Source organism: Poecilia latipinna, unplaced genomic scaffold, assembly GCF_001443285.1.
Source record: "Poecilia latipinna isolate Pla-1442-1.1 unplaced genomic scaffold, P_latipinna-1.0 Scaffold967, whole genome shotgun sequence".
NCBI classification, from domain to species: domain Eukaryota; kingdom Metazoa; phylum Chordata; class Actinopteri; order Cyprinodontiformes; family Poeciliidae; genus Poecilia; species Poecilia latipinna.
Genome location: NW_015113583.1, coordinates 255,922 through 280,837, shown reverse-complemented (window position 1 = coordinate 280,837; position 24,916 = coordinate 255,922). Strand labels below are relative to the sequence as shown.

Below are 24,916 nucleotides of genomic sequence, written 5' to 3'. Positions count from 1 at the left end.
CATCTAAAAGTTGCAGGACAGAGGCCCTTGAGGACTGAAGTTTGACACCCCTGTAACCAGTCATCATTTGATGCAGGTGCGTTAAACCAGGGAGAAAACTAAAATATGCAGGATGCCCCCCCTCGAGGACCGACTTTGGACACCCTTGTATTAGAGAGAAACTGAGGACAAATTACCTGGCTGCATTTCTGTAAACATCTAGAAACTAAGACAGTGGTATCTGAAGTCTGCATGTTTTAGGCTGTTTTCACATCTGATAGTTCAGTAAACAGTCAGCTGTGTATTTGGGACCGAAATTACAACATTTGTTCCAGTTTCAGTTGCTGAGTCGCTGTGCCAAGAACCATTGAAGGAAACGGCAAAAAGTCCTCCGGAGAAGACACTAATGCAACTTCCTTCTTCACAATGTAAAGAAAAATGGAGCGCTGTCAAATTTTAGTGGTTGTAATAGTTCATGAAGATGCAGTTTAATAATCCTGATGCGGCCAGCAGAGGTCAGCATCATATCACTCCTCAAATCAGCGGCAGTTCAGGTTCTTTCAAAGCTGCAGTTCATCTGAATTCATGCTGAATTATTCATGCCACCTTTCATTAACAAGCAGATAAAACCCAAACTGAACTGAACTGTGTCCTGATTTGTAAAACCAGCAGAATTTTAAAAGGGTTTGGTCATAAATCCCTTTTAAAACGTCTGATTTTCATTTGTTGCCTCTGGTTATCACCGAACATTTGATTTTAATATTCCTAAATGAGAAAGTTTTCTGTCTTTTATGACTTTTGCGACTCAAACTTCTTTCCTTTGAGTTTTGACTTGTTGCTGAGTCTCTTTTAAGCCGAGCAACATCCAAATATATCAAAGCAACTCTGAAAACAGACATTTTCCAAGGAGAGGAGGGGTGCTGGGAGAAACAAGTTTATGAAAGGCTAAAAAAAAAAAAGTCTCCCCAGCTTGTGTTTCTTTGGGGAACGCTTCATCTGAGGTTCTCGTCGGAGTCCGTATGAGTCTCCTGCAACTACAAAACATCCAGTGTCTTTTCATGGCGGTTTGGGAGCGCAGAGGAAGGGCCAGCGGAGAGGAAGAGCGTCGTGTATTTTTGTAGACATCGCTCCAGACTTCACTTAATCTAAGAGTACATCAAAGCACAAGCAAAATCCTTCTCTGCTGCTTATTACCAAAGAGCTCATAAAAGCCTTTGGGGACCTAACGGAGAAGTAAGTAGACAAATAAAAAATAAACATGTTTGCTTTTATCTTTCAAATAACTGTTTATGTGGGAACAAATGAGCATTGTGAGAGGAGAGATGGTTGAAAATAGACAATACCGTAAGCTGGTTGACATTTGTCCAAATGTCATAATTAAAAACAAGCTGGCTTTTTTTTTTTTTTGGAGAGGATTCAAAAAGCGCCATGTGAACATAAGATTTACAAATGGTTTCTGTTTTTGATTTGCGTTTGAAAGTACAGCGACTGCTTGTACGCGCAGGGCCGGAGAGTAAACAGGCTCTCAGTGGCGCAGGAGTGTTTCCGTCAGGACGGAGCGCGTAACCCCGTGGAGATCCCGGGGAGTTCTGAAGCCAGAGATGGTGAATAATAGAACAAAGTGGGGAAGGGTCCGCCGAGGCCGCGCTGCTCTTCAGCAGCCCTCCGTCGTGCAGAGACGGGATTTGTTTGCATGGGGAAGAAGAGATGCCGGAGAGCTGAAACTTTTTCCTGCAAACTACAAAGACGAAGCTGAAGTTACCTGAGTTGGTGTCTTTCTTTGGGTTTGTTGGGAACACATCAGAGGGGCTTTGTTCAGAAAACAGCTGTAACTGTGACGTCAAAGAGAGCGTTCAGAGGACAGCTTCCGGAAAAATCCTCTCAGGACTCTGAGCTCCTTCACTTCGATAATAAAACCGCTGCATTCCAGCAGGTTTCAGGCCACATTTATTCAATCAACTTTATTTGTGTGGCACTTTTCAGCAGCAAGGCGGTTCAAGGTGCTTTACATAATTAAAACACAAAATACAAAGTTATAAAGAAAACGCCACACAGTCAACAATTGAACAAACATTACATTTTGATGAATGCTATCATCAAAATCATCAAATAAGTTGATCAATGTTCCAGTTATTATGGTTCAAAGGCAACTAACAGGTGGGTTTTAGCCTTGTTTTAAAGGAACTCAGTGTTTCTGCTGCTTTGCAGTTTTCTGGACGTTTGTTCCAGATTTGTTGTGCATAGAAGCTGAAAGATGCTTCTCCATGTTTGGGTCTTGGGATGCAGAGCAGAACCTGAGGGATCTAGAAGGTTGGTACCACAACAGCAGATCTTTAATGAATTCTGGCACTAAGCCGTTCAGTGTTTTAAAGTCTTTTCTCTGAGCTCAGGGAGCCAGTGGAAGGACTGTAGAACACTTATCTTTTCCAGCAGCCATTGTACAGTGCATAACGTGGTAAAACCAGCCGACCAAATGTGCTGGAGCTCAACTTGGGTTGCTAGGTAACAGCACAGTGCCTGCTGATTTGTGCCTTAACAATCTTAAAGTTTTTGAAATGACTAATTTTCCAGACAGCAAAAAACATCAAGCTATTGCCAAAAATCGACTGAGTGTTTTACTAAGCGCTTGGGTTGCTTTTAGATGCAGTTTGCCTGGATTCACTGTGTGAAACCAGCCGAAGACACATTTATCCAGATCAGCTTTTAATTAATTTTGTTTTATGTCACAAGCATGCTGTTTATTTCTCTTTGTGTTTTTATGTGTTGTATTTTGTAAAGCACTTTTTGGTTTCTGACTTGTAAAGGTGCTATATAAATAAAGTTTACTTTATTTATATTAAAGTTTACTTACTTGAGACCCAAATGGAATCAATCGATCTAAAAATAGGGTTGTGTACAGTTAGTCTGTTTAGCGTGGTGTAGCCTAATTGTAAGAGTGTAAAAATGATCCTGTGAGTACTTTTACATGCTGAACAGATCTGTGTGTTCAGTTTTGGTAAGTAAATTAATTTGTTATTCAGGTTTAGACTCACTGCTCATTGTAATCTAAGCAAAGCATTTAGATGAAATTACAATTGTAGGCTTTGTTCTCACTGCAGGCCTTAATTCTGATTTTTTTGTTTCTGGTTTCTCTGTAGGTGAGTGTATGTTTGTTGCATATATTTGGAAATGTAAGCAGCAATGCAAAAAAAAAAAAAAAGAAAATAAATAAAAAGAATGCACAAAAAGCCTTAAATCCTGCAGCGTTTGGGTCACATTGTAAAAAAACGTTCTACGTTGCTCAGACTGTCATGTCAGTTTCAGGTCGCAAAAGGGCTGCAGAAGAACGTAGCCTTCGTGTGCCACCCAAAACAAACCCAGACACGCCCCTGACACGCGGTAATCGGAGGAACATTCAAAGGCAGGCTGGGGGCCGCCGGCTCCCCAGGGGGCCCCTCTCTTCACCCCCTCGCCGCTGAGAGATTCAAACTCTGCGGACGATTGAAGTTTGGCGCCTTCTCTTGAGTGGTCCCTTGCCCGGCGATGGCAGACTTCATTAGCGCTGTCAGTCAGGCCCCTGCGACGGGGCAGCGCTGCAGGGCGCCCTGAGGGCCCAATCAGCTCCGGGGTCCCCAGAAAGGGCCATCAAACGGCGACGCTGTAACCCCGCATCGTTGAGATTCATGCTCATCCCCCACTGATCACATGATTAATGCTTCAGTTCCTCACTTTCAGCTTTGTGTTTTTGAACTCTGAAGAGAAAGCTGCGGTCTTGTATTTTTAATCAGCAACTTCCCATTGGCTCGGTATGGAAATGAGCCCGCTGGAACCCATACGGGCGTCTAATGATGAGGGAGAATCAAACTTTCTCTCACAAACAGCAGCTACAGCAGTGGGAAACAGGAGCTACTTGTTGGTTTTTTGTGTTATTGCACCTTTTTGCAGCCTGCTTCTCCCACTGCGTTCCAGTTACAATGAGTCACGTGACACAACGAAAATAAATGAGCCAGTGGGCGCTTCTCCGTCCAACAATCTCAAATCCTGGAACAATGAGATATCCACGAAATCACGGAGCACAATTCAAATGCGGGAGCAAACAAAACCCAAACAAAACAAAGCAAGCGTCTTTGAAGAGCGAAAAACTCAGACTGGCTGAGTTCCTTTCAACAATATACACAGCACAATATTCTCAGTACCAGCATGTTATTCAGAGCGTTCCTCCAAATATTTGGAGAGAAGGAGGAGAGATGAAACGGGGGCAGAACAATGGGACTTTGGCTGTGTTATGGCGTCCGTGCGCCTCACCCCGCCAGCCCTTTGTAGTGGGCTGAGCGGCGTCCGTGTCCCCTGATGGTTTCCCACTTGTTCTACATCCAGGTGGAGCCTCAGGCCGGCCCAGGCCACACACACACACATACACACACACACACACACACATACACGCACACGCTTATATTTCTACCCATATTAGGATTTTGTATTGATTTCCATTCATTCACCTTCTTGACCACAACCTTAAAGGGGCAGTAAAGTGTGAAACTGACTTTTTGTCTTTAAATCATGTTATAAAATTATTCTCTCTTCACACCTGGAGTGCCTTGATTTATTCAACCTTTAATCAGTGCCTTGATTAAAGATTTGAGAAATCCTTTAATCTACTTGGCAACCATTCAGCAATGCAAAATGCCTCTTTGGGCCAAGCCCTGCTTTCTCTACCCAGCTCCTCCCCAATCAGCTCCTCCAGACTAGCCAGCAGCAATTGGCAAACATCTGCTGAGCTCATTATAGGATCTACTTCTCAGTGGAACACTGGTAAAAATGTCATTTAAAGGTGGAGGATTTTTTTAAAGAGACAGAGGCCCAATTTTAAGGTGTTCAATAACACAATGTGCCTGTAAAATACATAATATTGCTCCTTTAACCAAACCTAATTCATAACTTTTCTCTAAACACTAACCTCTGACCCCAAACTGTATTAGAACCAGACTTTGGTCACCATAAGAGCCGTTGGTTTTCAGAAAGCTAGTAAATCTGACAGAAACGATTCTAAATAAAATACTTTAAAGCACACGAGTCAGTCAGGATTATTTGTTTAGCACATTTTAGCAACAAGGCAGTTCAACGTGCTTTACATAATGAAACATCACAGTGACAAGTCATGAAACCTTACATTTTGTCAAATGCCATCATCAAAACCATCAAGCAAATGCTCATCAGATCTGTTGATCAGTTCCAGTTAGTAATCTTAGTAATCAATGCGACTAAGGATAAATACATGGATTTATTAGTAGTCAGTAGTCCTCTAATCCTGGAAATGTTCTTCAGGATGAGAGGACTACTAATCCTGAAGAACATTATTGCACATAATTGTGCTGAACCTTCACATAATTGTCTTTATGTGAAGGTTCAGCTCCTCTATTAACCCTTTATCAGTAGCTCCTACAATGAGCTCAGCAGTTCCACCAGGTTTGCCAATTGTTGCTGGCTAGTCTGAAGGGGCTGAGTCGCGGGGCAGGGCTGCTCTGCTTAGAAGCTGCAGCTCGAAGGTGCTGAATGGTTAATATGAAGATTAATGGTTTTCTCCAACTTGCATGAAAGAGCAGAATGAACACTCCAGGTTTGTTTTTGATGAAGGAATAACATTAAAACATGATGTAAAGCTAACAAAGTAAATTTTACATGATACTGCCGCTTTAACAATGATGCATTATAATATTTAATTTTTGATGTTATGCAGTACAAAACAATATATGATGCAAAAACTGCTTTTTCATCTTAAGTCAATTTTTCATCCAAGAGTTAAAATCATAAAAAACATGAAGCCTATTTTGTTTTCAGCTCTGCCTGTGTGGAGGAGAGGAGCGCTTCCAATCTTAACCTGACTATAAAGTAAATTACCCGTCCATGGTGGAACAACACTGAAATATTCTCTTTGATCCGATTGCTTCAGTTCAGTCACATATGGAGAGATATTCTGAAGATAAAACAAGAAAAAAACTCTCTTTACAAAGAACATGAATGTAATTGTGATCACACTCAAACAGAAGTGGGGTTAGTGTATCTCCATCATGTATGCATTTTATTCCGGTCATATATTATTGATCATAAACATGGTGTCACTGGATGTGGAGGGATAAAGGCTGATACTAATTTACTCAGACTCCCTTTTAATGAAAATGGGTGAAATATTCTCTCCGGACTGTAACAGTTAACTGTGGGAAAGTTGTCTGGAAAGTTTTCCCTCATTTAAAATGCATTTCATATTCGAAATGTTGCCCTTAAAACCCCCCATAAGCATCACTTTTAAAAGTGCTGGGATATCAGTTTCATTTTATCTCAAACTCGCATCAAATCCGTGCGATAAACTCTGCTGCATGTTTCCTCTGCAGGGTGCAGTACCCCACAGCGTCCACTGGGTGCCGCTGAGGCGCGCTGCAGAGGAAAATAAAGTTGTTGAGTCTGGAATAAAGCAAACAAGGTAATGATTTGTCTGTCAGATATTTAGCTTTAGGTGCTGCAGAGTTTTGGGTGATTATTATCTGGTACCAAGCTCTATGGATTCATTTTCTTTTCTTTTTTAGAAATCAGATCCAAATAATAAAAACAGTTGGAGCTATTTTCATTCTGCATCCGAATCCCACATGAATATCAGGTACCGAGGTATTATGCATCCTTCCAGCAATACAGGGTGCCTAGAATGTTTACATTTCATCTAAACCAAATAAAATCATTCTTATGAATATTTCTTAACCCCGGAGAATGCAGTCAGTTACCCCCTTCTGGCCCTGTGATCAATAAATGAAGCAGCTAAATATTAAACCCGGTCCTGGACCCCCTGCTGCTCCCCGTCTCCCTGCGGGGGCGTCTCTGGTCAGCGTGTCGGGGGGCTGTGTCTGGTGGCGGTAATCCTCCGTGATCTGCCCTAATCTGTCACAGATATGCAGCTGAAGTGCGGAGAAGCTGCTGGAGACGAGCGGAGAGGGGGAAGAGAGCCAGAGAGGGACGAAAACTGGATTATGGCACTTCGTCTACATTAACTCGCTGGCCTTATCTCTTAAATGCTACGCAAAAACCAGCTTTAGCGTGTGTATGTATGTGTGTGTGTGTATGTGTGTGTGCCCACTCGTAGGCATGCTTCATGTGAGTCGGGCTCACTTCATGCCAGCAGTGAAGGCCTGGAAATGAGCGTCCATGTTGCACAGAGGAGCACACGCTGTTCTCTGCTTCCAGCTCACATGCCAATATTCTGTCCACTTACAATTCATGGCTTTGCACCGAAAGCTCTCGAAAGTTATTAGTCACATCAAGATCAAGGCTATTATGTTTAAAACTAATGACACCGAAACTGAGAAAACATTTTGTTAACTTAAATTTATAGGGAAAAAGTAACTGGAGTTTATAAAACTAAAACATCCTGAAATCATACATATCCTGCGTTTTTATGAATCTAGTTATTAGCCTTACGTCCTGTTGTTGAGCCTCAGGGAGATATAAAAACGATTTCAGAAGGGCACTTCTTCTGTTCAGAGGAGAAGCAAACAGTGAGAGTTGATCTCCTGACTGTTAGTGTTTTATTTCACTGATGTTGATTTTCATTATTAAAGAGAAAATGCTCCTCAAGCCAACTGGAGTGAAGAGATAATCACCCTAAACCTTATAAGTGGCTGTGCCAGCTAACCTCACCGTGCCATCCAATCAGATCAAAGGAATCTAACGCACTCCTACACTTATCCAGACTTTGACTAGGCCACCCAAACCCTTCATTGATTCTTAGAGCTACTGAGAGGGGGGACTCTGTCTCTTTAAAAAAATCCTCCACCTGGTGTTGACTTTTGCCCTGCTGTTTAGCCCAAGTTGAGTTTGAGGTCATGAACTGATTACCAAACATTGTTTCTGTATTTTCTACCAGAGAGCAGAATTATTGGTTCCCTAATACAGCAAACAGTAGTTTAACCAGATGGTTACCTCTGACTGCTGTTTCTTTTTCTGAAATGCTGTTAGTTTTTCACCAGAGGAAGCATCTTCCAAAACGTTTCTGTCTCAGCTGGTTCCAGATTAATTTCATTAATCCAGCATCAACATTAAAATTCACTCACTCCTTATCCAAACCACAGATGTAAAGTAAGATTCATAAATATATTTTATTTTTTCCTTTCTTGTCTGAAATAAAGAATAACATTAAAGTAAGACGTATAAAAGAAAGGAGGCAGGATCATATAAGTTTGTGCCTACATCCTTTTCTAAATATGCATTATGATATTCAAACTGTAAATGTGAAAATGTTTGAAATAAATAAACTGATGAGAAGTGAGACATAATGTTCATCACCTCCTCAGTATTTACACCAGTAGTTCCAGGTTTCCAGTTGCTTCTTTTCATTTGTTGACTTATACCCGTTTCAGTAACTACTCCTCTGCAAAAACTGTTTATTTTTAAAATAAAAAGTATTTTTAGTCTTTAAAACATGTATTTCCAAAGTCCTGCTGCTCTTAAACCACAGAAACATCAGTTTATATCTGGGTGTTAAAGATGCTTCTTTCAGGGTAGAAAATAAAAAATGATCTTAGCATGAGAAATATAACATTCACATTTTTTAAAATTATTTTAAAGGGGCACTTTTATATATATAAAAAAATACTTTTTGAGCTTTCCATCATGTTGTTTTTCCCTCATTGAAAACAAACCTGAGTGTTGCTTTGATTCTTTCATGAATGTTTGAAAAATCCTTTTATCCTTTAATCTCCATGGCAACCATTCAGCTGAGCAAAACACCTCGGTGGACCTAGCTCCGCCTCCGAGACGCAGCTCCTCCCCACTCAGCTCCTTCAGCCAGCAGCAATTAGCAAACACCTGGTGGAACTGCTGAGCTCATTATAGGAGCTTCTTCTCAGTGAAACACTGGTAAAACATCGTTAAAGGGTTAACAGAGGAGCCATGTTGAAGGTGGAGTTTCAGAAAGAGCAGGAGCTTCTTAAAGAGACAGAGGCCCAATTTCAAGATGTTAAATATCAAAGTCAAATTGCATTTTTATAACAACTGAAGGTAAAACTTGATTATGATATATAAATGGTAAGGCTTTGTACTTGTCTAGCGCCTTATCAAGTCCAGAGGCCCCCAAAGCACCGGACAACGCATAATTCTGCCTCTTTAAATACAAAATGGTGACTTGTCACTTGTCCCATGTTCATTCCCAGCAGATCCACAGATTCTCTGGAGGATAGTGCTTCTCCTTTTGTCTTGTATCTATGAGCAATTTGTAGCTTAATTTTCTGTTGAAATCACAAGCAATTACACCTCCCATGCTTACATATGTGGAAAAACATTGAGGATGAGACTCTTCCTGCACAGGAAAACACACACACACACACACACACACACACACACACACACACACAAACCTTAAATCAAAAACCAGTTCGCAGACGCTTTCTCACACACACCCATGAATACTCTGGAAATCTCTAACACAACTGTTATAAACCTGATATGTTGATTGATACGGTGACTCTCAGTAACACAAACAGCACGCACGGCCCCCCGCGCGCCCGTACGGTCCCTGGCCTCCGGTACTGGGAGGGTCACGCCCCCCCGCCGCCTTGTTCGGCCCTGAAAGGGAGAGAGAGAGAGAGATTGTGTGGATGCTCTCATGTTTATGTTTGGGAGATTAGCAATGATGAAAGAATGCCTTTTCAAGTCTGGGCGAGAGGGGCCCTCTGTTCAGAGCTCCACCCTTTCACCGCACACACACACACACACACACACACACACACAGTCCCTTTCAGACACAAAAACACAGACCTGTATCTGAAGCCGCCTTACTGTACAGTCATCCTGATGTTTAACTGAGAAGGAAAAATAAAAACTGAAATGTGTTTCTGCTCTGTTGTCATCATTAAAGTCGCACTGCAAGTGGCTCTTCATCATCCTCTCCTCGTCCTCCCTCCATCAGTCAAACAGCCTTATTGTCCTGCTTTCTGCATGTGGTCGCTTGCAGCCAGATGCTTCCTGTCGTTCGGCGTGACTTCATCGTCTTAAGGAACATTTTGTGATATTATGTTACCCTTCCAGACCCAGGTTGCTGTGGTGTGTGCCTCAGGACTCGTCTGCTGTGCCTCATCAGGATTACATTTCAACAAAATATACATGCGACTGTTAAACTGCAAAGTTTATCTATAGAGTATATTTCAGAGACAAGGCTTCACTTGATAAAAACGTAACAATACGTAACGGGTGTGAACAATTATTTTAGTAACGATCAGATCAAGTAATCTATCAATTATTCTGACAATTAATCAAGTAATCGAATAACAATCAGCTAACCTCTGAAAATAAATATATTAAATAGAAAATGCTCGTAAGAAACAATTTAGTTCTTTTTTAAATAAGAAAACTTTTTATTTCTTAAAATGTAAGCATTAGCAAGCAATTAGCAAGCAACAACCTATGCTACGTCACCAGTTTGGCAGTATTTAATTTAATATATTTGAAACAAAAAACTAATAAATAGCTATCGATATCGACAGAAATGAAATGCGTGCTACGCTTTTCAGCCACATCACCCAGCCTGACAACAATCTCAGATAAAAGTTAACAGTGTTTTTGCAAAAGGGAACAAAACCATCACTTGTTAGCAGAATTAGCTCGATGCTAGTAGCGGCGTTTCCTGCTGATGAGATCAAGGATCTGCTTTGTGAAACGCCACTTCTGTTTTGAAGTAAACGCACTGAGCTGTTATCTTCTCTCCTTAGTTTAAACTTTAAATTAATTCCATACTTTGACCCTTTTAGCTTCTTTCTTGTCGTTGCTGCTTCCTGTCTCCACCTCCATCGTTGCTTATAATAGACATAATTAATATATATATATATATTATGTCTATGCTTATAACACTTAGCATTCAGCAACAGCTCATTGGTGGAAGTGAGAGCGTTGCAAAATGCGCAACACAAATAATCGTCCAACCTGAACACAGCGCAATAAACAGTAAGACACAATTTAAGGAGGAAGTTTACAAATTAATGTCGAATCATTACAGCCTTACCCAACACAATAACCAATTACAAAACAAGAAACAAACATTATATTTTGTCAAATGCCATCATCAAACTCACCAAGAGTATCTGTCATCAAACATTAATCAAAGTTTCAGTTGTTATTCATCAAAGGCAGCTATAATCAGGTGGGGTTTTAGCCTTGATTTAAAGGAATTCAGTGTTTCAGCAACTTTGCAGTTTTCTGGAAGTTTGTTCCAGATTTGCGGCGTATAAACTACTAAAAGATCCTTGTTATAAGAATAAAAGAAAGCCTGACTGTCCAAAGGACAATATACACTCACATATGTATTAGGCATGCCTGTACAGTTATTATTCTTCTTTGGTTTCTAGTTGATATTTAAATAGCAAAACCTACTTGGGTTTGTTTCTGACCACAGGAAATTCATCTTCTGATGGCTACAGATCACGACACTTCATCCGGGTCCAAAGTCACTGGACACGAATTCAGCGGAGCATCTGAGGGACATAATGGAGATCCTATGGAAGATGAACAGGAAAACAAAAAATTAAGACTTTAAACTCAGAATTCAAACCTTTTCTCAGAATTTAGACTTTTTAAAAGGTTTTTTTTTAATATATAGAATTTTGACATTAAACTTAGAATTCTGGCTCAGGATTCTGACTTTTCTCAGAAGTTTAGTCAGATTTTCATTTTTTTGGCCCTAATCTTCTTCCATAAGATCGTCACCGTGAACGTAACGCTGGCAAACCTGCAGCAACTGCATGATGCTGACGCATCGATATGAAGTCTCTAAGCGATGTTTCTGTTATGCTGAATCTCTGCCACAAAAAACAAATCAAAGCTCCAGACGTAATCATTTTGGGGTGTGGAGGGTTTGGCCCGGTTCTTGTCACTCTCCCTCTTCACCAAACCAAATCTCTGAGGTCTGTTTCTTCCTTTTGGTTCAGGATTAAGGAATCCCTCCGTCTCAAATCAAAAACATGCTCAGACAATTTGTTTCCCATTAGTCCGCACACAAATCAAAGTTTCACACTCACGACATCATTAATAATGGGCGAAGCGAGCCGGGCCTCTCCCAGATGAAAAAAGGAGTCTATTTGGTCACAGTCTTGTGATCCTTTTCAATCTTCAACAACTCAATTGTCTGAAATCCTCCTACAGTCACAAGTTTGTTTGACCAGGTATTACAGGCTCTGTTGTGTAACTTTTCTCCTCCATGCAAAGCCGATTCTGTTTTCACTGGCTGCCGTTCAAGTCCCCACATGGCAGCTTCCCCTCGCTACGCTGACACATGCTTGGGGAACAGCTCACTCTGTGCGCCGCAGCTTTCTTTAAGCTGACTTTGATATTCCCGGATTTTATTACCCAGCAGCGCAGTGACTGCATCCATCTCCTTTGTTGTCCCGGCTTGTCAGCCGTTCACTCATCAAACCCTGGAAACCACAGATGTAATTGAAATTTTTAGAGAAATCTCAGACTGTGGGGGGCCTCGGCTGACTCCTGTAGGTCTCACCTTCCCAAGCCTGGAAACCACCTTGCAGGCGAGGTCACGGCGGAGTCGTTTGGAGGCAGGAAGTGGAAGATTACAGTTAAACTACTGAAACGCAGACGTGAGGAGAGCAAACTTTATGGCAAGTTGAAAGAACTCAGAGAGCCACAAAATTTTAATAGCAAAAACTATTTTTTTAAAAATAAAAAATAAACTAAGCACACAATATTTTAATGTAATGAGCAAAGCAGTAGGATTTCTGTAGATGAGAGATATGTACATTGTAGATTTAAAACAAAAAACCACAACATGCAGTAAACTTTTCATCTTCTGGATTTGTTTGTGTCTTTTCAGTAACAAGAACAGAATATGGCTTAATTACTTAAAATACCCAGGTTGTTTATTTGGTCTCCTTTTAGTATTAAAAGAAATTAAATTCAAAGTAAAAACTTGGATAAATACTTTGTGTTGCTTCATCCCAACACTGTTTTTAAATCTCCATCAAATGTCTGGACTGTGATCAACGGCCCTCAGGAATGTTCCGACGGCCACAAATGGCCCCTGAGCCTCACTTTGGAGACACAGGATATAGACCAAGATCGTAGTTATTATCTCATGATTGGCTCATTGATGCGTTGCTCTTGAAGAGTAAACAACCTATCAAATATTAAAGAAAGAACTCCTGCTGCGTTATGTTAAAAACATCAAATGTTCTCCATTTATTTAATAATCAGCTACTGCTGTAGTTTTACTCTGGGAATGTGTCGCACTGCTTGATTTTCCACTTAGAACCAAATAAGAATGAAATGTGAAGTAAGCGTGATTAGGCCAATAAGCAATAAATCAATTAATTGCATTATAAATGAAAGCGAGTTACGTATTGCAGCTTTAAAAGTATTTTGAAACATGTTTGCATTTAATGTCACTCGACTTCTAAAAAATAAACTATGTGAATAATATAAACTTTACTGACAACTTATACTTGGTTCTGCCATCTTGTCGGTGTCACTTTAAAATATCTGGAGAATGTTAAGGAGCCAGTTTCATGTAAAAACGTTTTTTATCTTTACATCATGTTTCCTTGGAGTGTTGCCTTGATTCTTTCATACTCATAAAATGGCTGGGTGGACCTAGCCCCGCCTCCTAGGTGCAGCTCCTCCCCCACTTAGCTCCTTCAGACTAGCCAACAGGAATCAGCAAACATCTGGTGGAACATCAGCTGAGCTCCTTATAGGAGCTACTGGTTAAAACGTCGTTAAAGGGCTAATTAAGGAGCCATGTTATGATGACTTTATGAAGGCGGAGTTTAAGAAAGAGCAGGAGCTTCTTAAAGAGACAGAGACCCAATTTCAAGGCATTAAATTACAAAGTCATATTTATTTGATATATGTAGCATTTTTATACCAAATGAAGCTAATGTGGTTACTTGATTTATGTTATGTTGATTTATGTTAGCGGCTCTATGTACTTGGAAAACGCATAATACCGCCCCTTTAAAGATTACAAGAAAGTCTGTTTGCCTGGAAGAAAAATGTAAAGAAATTATAGACGGCTTCAGAGTTTTAATCACCGGCTTCGTTGCTCAAAATGAAGTCGTTTTAATCAAAACAACCTGGTAAAACTTACAGGAGCGATCAAACAAACCGGCTGCAGGATCACCAGAGGAAGTGTTTGTACAGTAAGACGGTCTGTTGACAGAGATGTGCAGTATTTGCTGAACATGAGGCGCAGATGGCACTACTGTTGACCCCTTCGTGTGTCTTCCTGTCCCCCAGCTGAACCACAGCGAGAGGGGGCCCTTATCTGGTCAAACTGGGCGGTGGGGAGGGGAAGGCTTTGAAGACACGCTTGTGTGGCGATGTAATCAGGCAGACTGCTGTAGGGCCACAAACACCACCCTCACCACCGCTGCGTGTCACCCCTCTTCACCTTTCTCTGCTTCTGGAAACAAACAAAGAGAGGGACGCTTACAGCGAGCGGCGAGGTTCTCCGGTGTTGACTGAGTGGGAAAATCCGCTGGACAAACCTGGCCGGGATTATGCGTCCGGCATCACGTAGAGTCTTTCCCTCCGCCTTATCTCCGGTGTCATCTGGTGAAGAATCTCTGGTTGATAAAACACTTACAGAAACCTGAGGGATTAGCAGCAAATTTTCCACCCTTCACAGAAAAATAAATACAGATTATCAGGAGAGACAACGGCATCCCAGCGGTCCCCCTCGTGTTACCCTCCACATGACACAGATGAAGCCTCACAGATACTGACGGAAAACTAAACATCCAGCTCAGACTGAAACTGCACTGCAAAAACAGAAAATCCACCGTCTTAGTACACTTCAAATAAGACTAAACTAACCTACAAGTAACTTTCTGCAAGAAACAGAAGCTTATTTTAAGTCACTGACTCCTTAATATTGATGAAAACATTAATACTTCCACTGGCAGATCATTTCACTTACAGCACAGGAAAAAGGCCTCATCATAATTAAAATAATCTCCCAGTGAAATTTTTCCATCAATATTAAGAAATTATTAGCTCAAAACAAATTAAAGGTTAATATATTTCTAATCAGGCTAAAAACTAAAACATACTTGGTAAAATTTTCTGTTTTTGCAGTGTGACATTTAATCAACATTTTAAGAGTCCCATAACTATTTAAACATATATTTGGCAGTTATGAATAAATTAATGAGGATTATTTTAATAAAAATAAAACTTTAATCAATAAATCATTTTTTTTGTGGAAGTCATATATAAATATGTGTTTTGGTTCTAACTACATATATTGTGATATTTTTTCACAGTAAAATTCAAGCACTTTTCAAGCATTTTAAAGGTAAGTTTTCCAACCGGAGAGAGGAAACTGATCTGAACTGTCTTCACCCACTTCCAAAATAAAAGAATATAATGTATGTGAATAATTCAATAACCACAACTTCAACACAGATGTTAAACTTTATTCAACTGCCAAACAGCAAAGTTAATTAGCATTTCAGAATTTATCTAGAATTTTTTAATTGGGTGGAAGTTATGTGTGCTAAATGTTTTCAAAGTTGGCAAAAATGCTAAAGCGCTAAGCAAAAAATTAGTACAGATGTTGAACTTTATTTGACTGAAAGTTTATAAAACAGCCAAGTAAATTAGAGCTTTGCAATTTATCTAGTAAATGCATTAAGGGAAAGTTAAGTGTGCTAAACAAAGTTAGCGAAACCGCTAATTGAAGCATTAGCTACACTATTAGCATATTAGAGGAATTACTCCTCCCAACTGATGGTAGGAATATCTGGCTCCACAATGTGATTTGGCATAGTTGTCTTTGTTCTAACTCATGAAATTTTAGATATGTTTTCACTTCATTTGATTATGATTACTTATATTTGTTTAGTGGTGAAAACAAAAAGCTGGCAGAATCCATTAAAGTCCAAAAAGCTCATAGATCTGGAAGTTTTTTAAAAATTAGTTGAAAATATAAGAAAAAATACTTTTAACCAAGAAATTTGTTTCTGATAGCCAAGTAAATTAAGCGTCAAGATTGTTTTACACATTAAAAAGTGCATGTTGAAAATTATTTATACCCTTCTCAATAATGAACCTGTTGGTCTCAGGTTGTCATTCACAATGACAGGGGTGTCAAACTCCAGTCCTCCAGGGCCGCTGTCCTGCAGTGTTTAGATGTGCCACAGGTAAAAAACAGTGGAATGAAATGGCTTAATTACCTCCTCCCTGTGTAGATCGGTTCTCCTGAGCCTTGCTAATGACCTAATTATTCTTTTCAGGTGTGGTGCAGCAGAGGCACATCTAAAAGTTGCAGGACAGAGGCCCTTGAGGACTGGAGTTTGACACCCCTGTCACTAGAGGACCCAAATTTGGGTCCTCTAGTGACAGACAGGTTAATGGAAAAATATTTACTCACTGCAGCTCTTTATATTTGCTTTTTCAATGTTTCCGCTGTTTTTTAACAACTGAGCTCCAATTCATCACAATAATCTTTACATCTGTGATTTAGATGTTCTATGAAATAAAAATCTAAATCTGCCAGAGGTGTGAATAATTTTGGGCTTAACTGCATCTGTTTCCCACTTTATTGTACTTGAATTATCTGAATGAAAAGGTCACATAAGCTTTTCCGACATGCCTGATGGTGAGAGCGGTTCAATTATCGCTGCTCTGACAACGAAGAGGCTTTAGAGACGGGGATAAAAATCACACATCAGGCCTGAAAAGACGCCGCCACCAGCTCCTGCGCAACAACAACGGGACAAGAATGCATGACAGCTCTTACAGAATTCCCTAATTTTGTCTCATGACATAAAAGACACATTTTCATCAAGCTAACCACTTTCATGCTTTCATCTTCTGCTAATGTGTTCCAAACTAGCATTGTAGCAACACTGCACCACTCACAGATATTGATTTGGATTAGGCTCTGTCACGTTCGGGGATTGCATAAAGAAGGTTTTTCTTTTCTTTTTTTTCCTCCCCTCACTCATTTTTGCTCCCCTCTCCCCCGTCACATCTCTGCGCTGCCTCCTCGCAGGCCCCTTTGATGTGCCTGCTTTAATTTGGAGCTTAATGGAATCAGCGCCGATGCTGTGCCTATCGGTGGCAGCATCGCAGATCCCAGGGTTCAGTGCGGCGTGCCTCCATTCTGGTGAGTGGGTGTCAAGATAGCCGTGAAACAATGAAGGAGGGCCCGTCGCCCCGGGAGACAAAACGCATTTCCAATGCAGATCTCACAGCGCCGGTTAGTGCTAGCATTAGCGAGCATCTCTGGAGGACGTCCCAAACTGTTGAACCGATAAATACACAAAACACCACAAAGTTTATCAACGTAAACGTTTTGATGAGTAACAGAATCATCTTAAAGGGACAGTGTCATGTAAAATTGACTTTTTTTAGCTTTACATTACATTATAATGTTAATCCCTCATGAAAAACAAACCTGAGTGTTGCTTTGATTCTTTCATGCATGTTTGAGAAATCCCAACTATTCAGCTGAGCAGAACGCCTGAGTGGATGTAGCCCCGCATTCGAGGCGCAGCTCCTCCCCCACTCAGCTCCTTCAGACTAGCCAGCAGCAATTAGCAAACACCTGGTGGAACTGCTCAGAGCAAAAACGTTGGTAAAAACGTTAACAAGTTAATAGAGAAGCCATGTAGGGCTTCCTGAAGTCAGAGTTTCAGAAAGAGCAGGAGCTTCTTAAAGAGACAGAGGCCTTTTTCAAGGTGGTAAATCAGGAAGTAAACTTCTTTTAAGTCATATTTGATATATATACAGCATTTCTGTAATAGAAGGTCTTGTGCCTATCGTGATTTCGGGCAAGAGGCGGGGTCACCCTGGACAGGTCGCCAGTCCATCGCAGGGCAACACAGAGACAGACAGGACAAACAACCATGCACACAAAGAGAATTCAGAGAGACCAACTAACCTGACAGTCATGTTTTTGGACTGTGGGAGGAAGCCGGAGCATCCAGAGAGAAACCACCATGCACAGGGAGAACATGCAAACTCCATGCAGAAAGGAATCGAATCGAACTCAGAACCTTCTTGCTGCAAGGCAACAGTGCTACTAACTGCACCACTGTGCAGCGCCTGAAAACATTCAATTTGACATAATACTGCCCCAATAAGTAAATCAATTTTAGTACTGTGTCACACTCCAGACTGTAACTTTTTGATAAACTTATTTCATATAGGACAGTGGGATATGGTCTTCTCAGAGCTCAGACCAAACTGAAGAGAGATGTCTGGGCTTTTACACTCGTCAGTCCAGACCACAGCTTTCAGCTTTTAGGGGCCGTAAATCAAAGCAGGTGGTTTCCTCCCCAAAAATACCTCTCCACAGGACGGAGCGCTTGGGGCAGCTGCTCTGACTGAGCCGTGATAAAAGTGGAGCCATAAATCAGTTTTTATACGTATCAAAGCCATATTTCCATCACTGTACGTACGCAGTGAGCTAAGGAGAAGGAACTTCCACCCGTGTGTGGAAAGACGACAGGATCTGGGCTCTGATAAGAATCCGCCCTCAGCCATGCGTTTGTGCAGCGGCGGCGTTCGTGTTGAGGCAACGCGCTGGAAGGGGGGAAATCCCCAAACGCAGGGCCTTTATTTCCACTCACACACTAATGAACTCTGCTGCAAGTAACGGCACATACAGCAGAGGTGCTTTGTCTTTCATCCATATTTGTGTTTGATGTGAACTTCACACACTGCTGTGCGAAATCGTCTCCATCTATTGCTCATGTTTCTGGTAAAAAAAAACAAAAAAAAACAAAAAAAAAAACAAGTGGAATAAAAATTATATTTAATTTTCTGTTCAGTGAGATTTGCAGGCTTTTGTTTACATTTGATTAATTAAATAAAATAAACTTTTTTTTAAATCAATGAATGAACTCTGTGTACATCATAATGCAAATTTTTTGGTTCTAACTGCATAATCTAATATTTTTCCCACAGTAAAATCCAAGAACTTTTCAAGCATTTTCAAGGTAAGTTTTCAAACTTTTCCAGAGAACAATACAAAAGAAATAAAAAATCTATTTTATGATGTCGTATTATTATTAATAATGTTTTGTGATGGTATTCTATATAGTAACAACCAAAACTTGACTCACAAATAACTTATGCGCCTGACTGGTCCGAGAAAAAAACACGAATTTAACAAAAAATCCCCCAATTTCAATAACCTTCTTTGACATATAACATATTTACTACCTTTGTAATAACCGCCGTCTATGAGTCCAAACCAAGTGTGTTACGTCACAGCTAAATTAGCTTGATTTGAACAAGTAGAAACCGTGGCTAATCTGGGAAAAACAACTTTGGAAAACAATTTCCAAAGTTGTAAAGTTTGGAGTTTGTGTTCAAAACTCCCTCCAGTCCCTAAGTAACATAGTAGTAATAGGTCAATACCAACAGCGATGCTAAAGCGCTAATTTGAACCACGTTGATACCCAACATACAACACATTATATCGCCCTCAACAAATTAGTTACTGCACACCTACCTGTTCATTTTGTAGGTGGTTTGGGTCTCCGGTCAGAAGGGAAGCAGGACATCAACAGATTTTAACTATTTACTGTAGAACTACAGAACGATGCATTCTGGGTACAGAATAACCGTCGTTTGCTACACCGCATGGAGGATGTGAGGAGAGGAAACCGCTGTATCCACTTCAAAATAAGAGCATCGATATAAACGTCTAAACTACTTGAATAATTCTTAACAGTCCATAACCAAAACTGAAACACAGATGCCGAACTTTATTCAACTGAAAGTTTACAAAACAGCCAAGTAAATTAGTGCTTTAGCATGAATCTTGAAAAAATTATTTAGGGGAATCTAGGTGCGCTAAACGCTTTCCAAGTTAGCAAAATTTCCGACAATAATGCAGTTATTAGCCCATTAGCAGGTGGGCTGCCACTGATCAGTCAGGTTCTTAATGGTTTTGTGAAGGCTACAGTCAGCCCCTCTGACATCATTGGACCTCACATTATTTTCAGGTCACTTTTTAATCATTTATTTAATTATTGCTGTGAAATCCATCATTAGAAATTCAGAAAAGTTATCTTTTTTTATTTTGTTTTTTATTGGAGCGCTGGAACTCTGGTCATTAAAATGTTTTCCTTTAGTAACAAACTTCCTCTTTGTAAAAAGATGGACTTAAATTAGTTTTAAGTGGCCTTATAATCCTCTCCATTTTGACTGCTGAATCCAGACTGGCAAAATGAAGATTATTAATGTGATGTTGTTACTTTGTGAGTCATATAATTCAATTTTATAGTGAATTAAAAAAAATGCACAAGAAACAAAACATTCACAATCTCATCTAATGTGCCAATGAATGAAAATTATTACCATATTTTGCGATATGAAACGTTTCAGTTTGATGTTACAAAAAATGTCAGTAATTGTTGTGCCTGCAAGTTTTCTCACATAAAAAGACCAAAAATGTGCATTCTCTCTTCTTTATTTTTTTAAACAAGGTTCAGTGAAGAAATTAAAAATTCTTTTGCATCCAAAGCAATTAATCCACAGTGGGCCTGAGATCGCAGCATTCAGCTGAAGCAGACATGAAAAGAAGCATTATTACCAACTCCTGCATTCATTTGATGTTGGAGACCTGGTTACACTGAGAAGTTTATTACATTTGACTTCAGTGGAGTTCAAAGAAAAAAAAGATTAAAACAGAAAAGAGGGACCCTAGCTTTAAACTCAAACCACAACCAACCCAAGGCATGTAAACAGGGCTTTGAATCACACAGGAACCAGTCGGAACCAGCCAGGTGTGACTTCCTGTCGCCATGGAGATACAGAAACGTTAAAACTATTGAATGAAATACAATATTTTCTGAACAAGAAATCATTTTCCATGGTGTACAATGCTCAGAATACCATTAGCGAAGATCATAACCTGCAAAGAGGAGCCTGAAACTGCGTTCATCGGCAGGTATGCCATTTTGTCTGGTACTGCTGAATGCATCACAGAAAAATTAAAACATGCGCCGCTGTCGGGTCGTGGGGTCGCCATGGCTCAGATTGTTGGACATGGAAGTGATGGAGCGAATGTGATGCTGGGTTGTGAGGCTACAGTTGCACAGCTGTTGCTATAGAGCTCAGTCAACTCTGAACCGGAAGTGATCAGCACCAACTTAGTAGGCAAGTGCATATACAAAGCATCACAGACCCATGGCCTTGAGACTAATAAAATATGTTGACACTCTTCACCACCAGAGAAAGTCACATGAGCATAATGGCTGCTGTTGAAATCAACCAGTATGAGAAGGAGAAGGAAAATATGTCAGACGATGTGTACAAGCCAAGCCTGCGATCTACTATGATGTAATTAACTACTTAGTGAACATAAAGAGCGCCAACAACATGGAAGAGCTTCACGGCGAGAAATCTATGGACGCATACAATCAGTGTTGAAATGGATTTGTAAAGGACGTACAAACTCTTCGGATGAATTAAAAAATATATAAGTAACAAGGTTCTGGTGACTGGCAGAGTGAGATAAGCTAGGAGATAAAAGCTACGTCAGCTAAGCTAAGTAAGCAGTAAGTACCACAGTAAGAGGCAGGTAGAATACCCCAAAATTGTAATTGTTTATAAGTTAGGAACGAGACGAGAGCTGGTTCTGAACTTGTGGCTTTTTATTGTTGTATAGGAACTCCATAGCAACTGCCTGCCAAGATGGCTGTCAGTTACAAAGGTTGCAGAAGTGTGATGTCACATGAGAACCATGTATTGTGGTTAAGGGTTTTCCGTTACCATAGCTACCTTAACAAGTGACCTACCAAAATAAAAGCACCTTAACTGTAGTTATAGTAAACAGAGGTAACTTTACTCAGTTTGTCTTTACCTGATACAGTAAGCTTGTGCCTCTGTCTAAACTTTTTTTATCTACACTTTGTGTTTTTTGAATAATATAAATATTGTAAACCTATTTTGTCTTGTGTTTTCTTTCAACATTAAGTGTTTTTTTTCTATATGGAAAAGTTATAAATATATATAATCATGGTTAAAACGGGGAGCAGCTCTGTGGTTCTCCGTCCTCTCTCTCTCTCTAGTCTTTGATGTGCAGACATGCGGATCCTCATCGCAGCACCTGGAGGACTCAGCGCTCGGCTCGCCTGCACTCCGGCTGGTGAATCGATGTTTGCAACAAGCCCAAACAATGAAACGGTTTTAGCCGAGCTGTCTGTTCCTTTCAGGGCTGACGGATGAGGAGGTTGCAGCGCCGCTGCTCCGGCTCTACCTGTGACGGAGGAGCCTCTGCCTCTGATGTCTGTCTGGAAATTGACTTGGCTTTTCAGGCTTTGACCCCGATGTCTGATGTAAGACCCAGACACCCACACATCAAAGTGAAGAGAGGGTGGAGGGACAGGTCGGAGAATGGATTTCTATTTTGGAAGACATATTGACTTTAGGCACCGGAATGATGAACTATCCAGCTTTATATGTGATATTACAGAATCTAAAAATTGATTTTCCCACTTTAAATCAAACTATTATAAACTATCATGGATACGGTGGAGCTTTTTTTTTTTTTTTGCTTGAACATGAAATGGAAAAAATTAGCAATGTTTGCTGTATTTCTTTGAGAAAATTCAGAAGAAAATTCTGACTTTCAACATGTTGATTCATAAATATCAGAGTTGTCTGTTGTGTGGCCTTGAACTTTAACATTAACCTGTTAACTGAGTCTGAAACTCTACATATACATACATATGTGTGTGTGCAATGTTTACATCTGGCTTAGAAACTTTTGATTTAGAAGTGAAAAAGGAAATGGTCTACAGGAAAGAGGTAATGATTAATTAAATTCAACTTCTTCAAACCCCTTTCCAGACACGTTGGCACCACATAAGTGTTGTTCTTGGTTGGTAACAGAGTGTTTACACTTAAGAAGATGTAAGAATTACTATGTTTTGTTTTTTTCTAAATAAATGTATCAATTCATGTATCAGAGCCTTCTCATATAAAAACATCACAAAGTGCCTCACAGCAAAAGTAGCACAAAAATCAAAACATGATTTATAAGATGGAAAACTTAAGAAGATCATAACAAACGAAGATATCCAAGTAAAGATCTTAAATAAAAACATACTTGCATACAAATGTCTTAGGCTCCGTGTTTTTGAGGTTCTGATGAACCCAAACACAGGTGGTGAGAATAATTTAATAATAAAATAACAACAAAAACCAGCAAGCTTAAATACAGAGAAGGTGAGATAAGTGACATGGAAACAGGTGAGCACAATCAGGTGAATATTGAACAGGTGAATACTGAGCAGGACCTGAGAGAAGGCGACAATAGGACTGTTTTTCAGGTAGACTCGGTTTGATTTGGGACCAAAATTACAACATTTGTTTCATTTTCAGCTGCTTTGGTTCTCTTTCTCACTGCACTTTGTCAAACAAACCAAACCATATTAGCAACCTGTTCCCCTCCTCACCTGTGGGGGCGCTGCACCAAGAACCATTGAAGGAAATGACACAAAAATCTCAGAAGAAGAAATTACAATTTCCTTCTTCACCAAATGGAAACAAAAATGGAGTGGGGTCAGATTTTAGCGGTTGGAACATTTCTCTTTTGTTTTTAGTAAAACACCATTTCTCCTGCTAGCGCTAGGCAAGCTAGCATTTGTTTTGGCTGTATTTACCCAGAATGCCCTGCGTTGTTATCCACTTCCTGCTATGATCTCGGTTCAGCTGAAGGGAACTCTGGTGCGAATGCATATGTGGACGCCAAGCGGACCAGAGATCAATACTCATCAATATTACAGAATTTTTAGAAACTAGATCAATCATACTTAATAAGAGTTTGTGTTTTTGCAGTGAGCATCTATAGAGGGAGTAGTTGCATGACAAATATAGCTACAAATGCCTTTATTTTCTTTTTTGAAAAAAAAAAAAAAAAAAACTCTCCTTCTGATCTTAAGAGCAAATTGCAATCCCAAAGGCTTCCAACAAAGAACACGTTCAGCTGCATTTCATCTTGTTTCAAGTAATCCAGGAGTTTTGCTGACACTATGTGGTAAATGTTTACCTACAGAAATATTCAGCAGGACAGTGTGGAGGTATTCTGCTGGAATTGTCCTCCAGTAATCCAGAGTCAACAAACGGTCCCAGCTGTCCTCAGCAGAGAGCGAGGCCACCTGCTACATCTCCTGCAGGCCCGTTCTGTTGCAGCACGCTGGGAAAGCTGCACACACGCAGGACTGATTCCAAGCAGGTGCTGATTTTACTGATAACTCTGCTCCTGTGTTTGCCAATAGGATGTCATGTTCAGGTTGCTCCAAGTAGACCCGGGAAGTTATTTAGAAAGCAGCCAAAGCGCCTTCCCGAAATAATAAAAGTTATCTATAAAGATTACACAAAGGTTTTGGTTCTGTACTGCAGAAACATAAAATGTTGCCAACTATGATTATGTGGTTTCTGGAGCAAATATCTTAACATGCTTGAAATGAGACAAAACAAACTTACAAATAAATTTTCAAACATTTACGAGCCTGTTTTAAAGGAATAATTCCTAATTTTGATGAGGAAAGTATTAGTTACACTTTCAGATTATTTTACTTATAACATGGGAATAATGTCTGTTTATAAGTGAAATAAACTGGCAATGGATCACACCCCCAAGATTTACAGTCTCACGTGAAAATGGCTGCAAACAGACACACAATTACCCAACCTGTGTATTTGAAAAGCAGAATAAGTACCAACCAGAATTCAGCAAGTGGTTTCTGGATGGTAAGTCAACAACAAAACGCTTGTCTTTCTCAGCAGCCATTGTACAGCGCATCCAGTGGTAAAACCAGCCAACCAAACGTGCTGGGTTGCTAGGTAACGGTGCAACTCTGCTGGGGTTGCTAGGTAACAGGCTGTGCCTGCTGATTTGTGACATTACATTTCGAAGGTTTTTGAAACAACTCATTTTCCTGACACCAAA

General features: G+C 40.1%; 1 long non-coding RNA gene across 1 annotated transcript; it reads right to left on the bottom strand.

The window, feature by feature from the left end:
* Positions 1-13,616: 13,616 nt before the first annotated feature.
* On the bottom strand, positions 13,617-17,417 carry LOC106958160 (uncharacterized). The gene is made up of 3 exons (XR_001427099.1): positions 17,402-17,417; positions 14,487-14,618; positions 13,617-14,401 (listed from the first exon to the last, which is right to left on the bottom strand). It is a non-coding gene; the product is annotated as an uncharacterized LOC106958160 (long non-coding RNA).
* Positions 17,418-24,916: the final 7,499 nt, after the last annotated feature.